Source organism: Melitaea cinxia, chromosome 19 (genome assembly GCF_905220565.1).
Source record: "Melitaea cinxia chromosome 19, ilMelCinx1.1, whole genome shotgun sequence".
Taxonomy (NCBI): Eukaryota; Metazoa; Arthropoda; class Insecta; order Lepidoptera; family Nymphalidae; genus Melitaea; species Melitaea cinxia.
The window spans coordinates 14494668-14500897 of record NC_059412.1 but is presented as its reverse complement, the minus strand read 5'-3'; positions in this window follow the sequence as shown (position 1 = coordinate 14500897).

Genomic DNA, 6230 nt, shown 5'->3' with positions numbered 1-6230 from the left:
TATAAGTTTGAACATTATTAATGTTATGTTATCAAAGACTATACTTCTATAATAATAAACAAAAGATTATATGCGTGCGTGTGTCAGACACATGGCAGTGTGTGTAATGTTTTTTTTAATTGATTTAATGTATTTTATATGCGTAATTAAATAATATATATTTGTTTTCTGCACTTCTCTATATAAACTATAAGGGTGCGAAATTTCAAACTCCTCCGCGCAATTTTCGTAAAAAGGGATACAAAGTTTTTGCTTCACGTTTTAGTATATAAATACTAATTATAATACACAAACTACAATTTAATAGCAGCAAAAAATTTGGGCGCTCCAGCCCTCGACGCCCGAGTCTCATTGTTTTGCCTAAAACTCGTACCAAGTTCGGTCAAATCGCAATAACACGTGACGGTGCGCGCCTTTATAACAAGATACCCTCAGACATCAAAAATATTGACTCGTTCGATATATTCAATAAATGATTGTGTTTGCAGGCAAACGAAGAAAAACCGACTTCAATTATATCGACAAGTCGTAGGTAGACGAAAAAATAGTCAAGTAAATACGCATTATCAAAGATTACTCCAAAAGTTGTAATCAGATCTCGATGAAATTTAAATGTGACCACATGATAAACATCGGCTTTCGATTAAATTAAAAATCATTAGAATCAGTACACCCAGTAAAAAGTTATGCGGATTTTCGAGAGTTTCCCTCGATTCCTCTGGGATCCCATCATCAGATCCTGGTTTTCTTATCATGGTACCAAACTGGGAATATTTCCTTTCCAACAAAAAAAGAATTATCAAAATCGGTTTATAAACGACGGAGTTGTCCCCGAACATACATAAAAAAAAATAATAATAATTTTTAACAAAAAAAAAAACCGACTTCAAAAAGGAAACTAAAAAGTGAAAAATAAATTTACTTAGTACAAAGTAATTCGTATTTTGATTTAGTTAATCAGAAATGATTAAATAAATATTTGATAATTTTGAAGTCGGTGCCAAGTAAAACAATAACTACTCTAATATATAGTCGTAAGTTATATTCAGTTTTCTTTCATAATTTGTTTCATTGACTATTAGGTTGAATACTGTTATTATTCTGTTATTGTCTTGACATATCTAATAATATTTTTTGTGCTTGTTTGTTGTGTGTGTGTTGTTTGTATTTGTTATTGTAACCAGGTTGTTGTAGTATTTACTTGGCACCAACTTCAAAATTATAAAATATTTATTTAATCATTTCTGATTAACTAAATCAAAATACGAATTACTTTGTACTAAGTAAATTTATTTTTCACTTTTTAGTTTCCTTTTTGAAGTCGGTTTTTTTTTTGTTAAAAATTATTTTATTTTACAATTTTTAGTGATGGGTAGACCTAACAAGGATGCTTTTTCTTTTATGTCGGGGGTTCGGAAAAATACACAATACACAAGCACAAACACCCAGATCATGACAAACATCTATATGGCCAATACAAATGTCTGTCGTGCGCGGGGATTGAACCCACTAACGCCAGCGCAACAGCCGGTGCTGTGACCGCTGCGCTAACGCGTCGACATACTATGAGTAAAGTTCGCTATCAGGTGTACGTAATAACAACCGGGACTGACAGCCTAGCGTGTTCTCTGAGGCTAGGTTGGGAGAACCACAAGGATTAACAACTAGACCGAAAATAAATATTTGTATAAACATAAATATCCATTCCGAGCGGGAATAGAACCCGCGACCGTCGGTGTTTAGGCGCCGCCGACACGGCACATGCACCATTATATCAAAGCGGTCGTCAAACAGCAAAAGGTAACTGCTGTAAATTGTTGAGAAATTCCCTCGAGTGTTTATGGGCTCCATCATCAAACCTGGTCCTGCGACACAGATGATCACACAGCAGGTAATTGCTATAAATCGTTGAAAAGTTCCCTCGACTATCTTTCGTCTCCATCATCAGACTTTAATGGCACTTGTAACTCATATAGGTGCAAAGTTCTCATCAATAGAAACGAATTAAGTTCAAACAGCAGGTAATTGCTATAAGTCGTTGAAGAGTACCCTCGACTATCTTTCGTCTCCATCATCAGACTGAAATGGCACTTATAACTCAAATATATGCAAAGTTCTCATCAATAGAAACGAATTAAGTTCAAACAGCAGGTAATTGCTATAAATCGTTAAAGAGTTCCCTCGACTAACTTTTGTCTCCATCATCAGACTGTAATGGCACTTGTAACTCATACAGGTGCAAAGTTTTCATCATAGAAATGAATTAAGTTCAAAAAGAAGGTAATTGCTATAAGTCGTTGAAGAGTACCCTCGACTATCTTTCGTCTCCATCATCAGACTGAAATGGCACTTATAACTCATATATATGCAAAGTTCTCATCAATAGAAACGAATTAAGTTCAAACAGCAGGTAATTGCTATAAATCATTAAAGAGTTCCCTCGACTAACTTTTGTCTCCATCATCAGACTGTAATGGCACTTATAACTCATACAGGTGCAAAGTTCTCATCAATAAAAACGAATTAAGTTCAAAAAGCAGGTAATTGCTATAAATTGTTGAAGAGTTCCCTCGACTATCTTTCTTCTTCATCATCAGATCGACTCCAGACCTTTATTAAATAGTAGTGCTTTATAGTACTTAATGAAAACATGATTAAATTTACTAGTCACCCTTACGATTTTTGAAAGTTTCCCTCGATTTCTCTGGGATCCCATCATCAGATCCTGGTTTCCTTATCATGGTACCAAACTATGAATATCTCCTTTCGAACAAAAAAAGAATTATCAAAATCGGTTCATAAACGAAGAAGTTATCTCCGAACATACATAAAAAAAAAATATATATATATACGGTCGAATTGAGTAACCTCCTTCTTTTTTTGAAGTCGGTTAAAAATATATGTATACGGTCGAATTGAGTAACCTCCTCCTTTTTTTGAAGTCGGTTAAAAAGCGACTGTCTCATTGTATTATTACAAAAATATCTTTCTCAGTATATAGAATTGAATAATAGTGGTTTTCAAATCGTGGTGATGATTTTTTTTTTAATTGATCGTTTGTTGCTCTTGCAGTCGAGATCGTTTTTACGTACTCCTGTTCGAAAATAACGTGTGAAAGTTGCGGAACGGAGCATGAGTGCACTTCCCGCAACGCCGGAGCTAAGATGGAGTCAGTCGAAGGTATTGTAATAGCTCTAAATAACATTATTCTAACCTCAAAACTTTAACCATGGCGTTTCGCATTAAATAACACTTCCAGTGTTACCAGAGGGTAACGCCCTCCCCCCTCCCCCAAAACCCTATAAATCAACGCCCGATCGTCTAGAGAGCTTTAAACCTATATTATTTATTATATTAATCATTACAGCCTATACAGTCCACTGCTGGACATAGGCCTCACAAGTTTACGCCAAAAATAATAAATAGTAATGCTGCCCGTCTTCGGCCTGTGTATTTCACAGCCAGCAGTTGGATGGTTATCCCGCCACCGGTCGGCTTTTTAAGTTCCAAGGTGGTAGCGGAACCGTGTTATCCCTCAGTGGCCTCTTACGACACCCACGGGAAGAGAGGGGGTGGCCATATTCTTTAGTACCGTAGCCACACAGTACATTATATTACGACTAATTAAAAACCAGTAAAATGGATTTTAGCCGACTTAAAAAAAGGACAAGTTTTTCAATTCGACTGCAGTTCTATGTAACTTTTTTTGCGGGTTTTTATTCGAAAGCTGATATGTACGATTTTATTTTTTGTTACCCACACATTAGGAATTCTAAGCATTTTTGAATATCATATCAAAAATTGACCGCTCCAGCGGGGATCGAACCCACGTCTTTGAATAGTTACGGGTTTCTGTAAAGAACTCACTATAGACGGCGCCACGGTTCGCTTAAACCGAATATAAAATCATCATATAAAAAATTTCGATCTAGCGGGTACATCGTTCCATAGCTAAATTAACTAGAGCGCCGACACGGTCAGTCCGAGACGGCGGATATTCAAAAATGTTTCGAAAGCTGATGCTTTTCATGTGGTCCCGTTCGTCAAGTAGTAAAGAGAAAGCAATTAGTAATATTTATCGATGAAAAAGAACCCAAAGGGGTCGTCCATTACTCACGAGATTTTTTTAGTAATTTATTCCCCTACCTGGTGATATGTGGAGAATTTTTCGACTACACCCCTATGCATAAAAATTACGTTAATTTATTATGCAAACTAAATTGAAAGTTTTAGAAATCTATAAATACACGTATAATCTGATTGAATTTAGTAAAATCAATGATCGTGATAGTACAGTACTGCGGTCACCAACCCGCCTGCCCAGCGTGGTGACTATGGGCAAAATACATGAGTTCACGTTATTTTTGGCGTGAACTTGAGGAGGCCTATGTCCAGCAGTGGACTGTATAGGCTGTAATGATGTAATGATGAATGATCGTGATACAAATTTTTAGAAATACATCAAGGATGCAAATGTTGTTGGTTTTTTGCTTTAGAAATGACGCGTTCAACGAAAAACACACGTGATATTTCAATAAATATATAAATAAATATCTTATAACATACAGACACGGTTGTCTGTTCCTATGGTAAGCAATTTAATGCTTGTATTGTAGGTAACAGCCGGCTGATATAGCTACATACTTTTTTTGACAAATATACATAGAAATATTACATACATATTGTCACGGTTCCCCTGGTCTATTAGAGATGTAAATAAAACCAGGGTACCATGAACTAAAAAAAATTTATTAAATTAATTAACCCGGTGAGGTAGGAAATAAAAAAATGTACGTATATGGGCGGGGTCGAGCACCCAATTCACACAAGCTCCAAATGCAGTTCGGCTCAGGTACTCTCCTGGTTCGCCGTGCAGGTGATATTCCCGGGAGTCGCGTGGCAGGATTCCGCTTTCGACCGGGGGCGGCAGGAACGGGTAGTTCAAGACCCGGCGGAGTGCACTCTCGTCGTCGGGGTTAGGTGGAAACGTCGAAATTGGTTTGAACGTCGTAATTGGTGAGCCAAACGTCGAAATCGGTGACCCAATCGTCGAAATTGGTGACCCAATCGTCGAACCCTGGAACGCGCCATCAAAATATAAAAATAAGCGTTCCAGCACAATTTGCAAACATCCACGGCACTGCGTTATAAAAGAAAGCACCTAAATTGTAGCAGTAGTGCCGTGGAATCATAAAGCCAGAAGCGGAGATAATCATTTTTTAAAAGTAGGTTGACTTATATTTCAATATACTATTATAATAAAAAATATTAAAAATGAGGGTAGACTTGAAAGATGATGAAATGTAAGAAAATAATTCAAATGAGATTTATGCTATTGAATACAAATGTTATATTTTACAATAGGCATGATTACTTGCATTAACTACATAAATTGCCTGCTATATAAATATACCACTTACCCAGTTTGGGGGCGATAAACACTGACACTATAATATTTGTTGAATCGAGACAACGCTAAGCAAGGATCACACAATTTTATAAAGTACGGTTACGATGCTTAAATATATATTAGCCACCGTATTAAGAGACTGTAATAAAACAGGTGATGTGCATTAACTATTTCTTGAGACAAATTTCCAAAAATGAATGACGCGGCGGCGACCAGTACTGCCGTTTTTATAAGCAGAGACAAAAGATTCATTTGAATTTTTGAAAAAAAATAAAATGTTGCCCGCGCGAATATATAATTGCCGGTTGATGAATTTATATTATTTATTTTGTAGAAAAAAAATAATTTATGATAAAATAGTGTATCATAAATTACTGTAGATTTTCATTTCATTTAATTATAATAAACTAATGTTTTTTTTTTTAAAGAAAAATCATTTCACGTATTTAAAATATTAAATTTAAGTATATTTTAATTTAGCAGCACAAATAATGTACGTATAACGTTACAATATATATATATATATATATATATATATATATATATAAATACAAATATTACATCCAGACTCAGGCGGGAATCGAACCCACAACCCGCGGAGCAAAAAGCAGGGCCACTACAAACTACGCCAACGAGCTAGTCAAATAAAGCTCCTTGTGATGTTTTGTGATATCTTTCCGTACCCCCCCCCCCTCGAGCCCCACTGATTGGTGATATTTCGCGATGTCTTCCCCCCCACTTGATTGGGTGACCCTTAATATTAATAAAAAGATTGATTAAGATTACCGAAGTGTAATTGAAATGTCAATTATCTATCGAG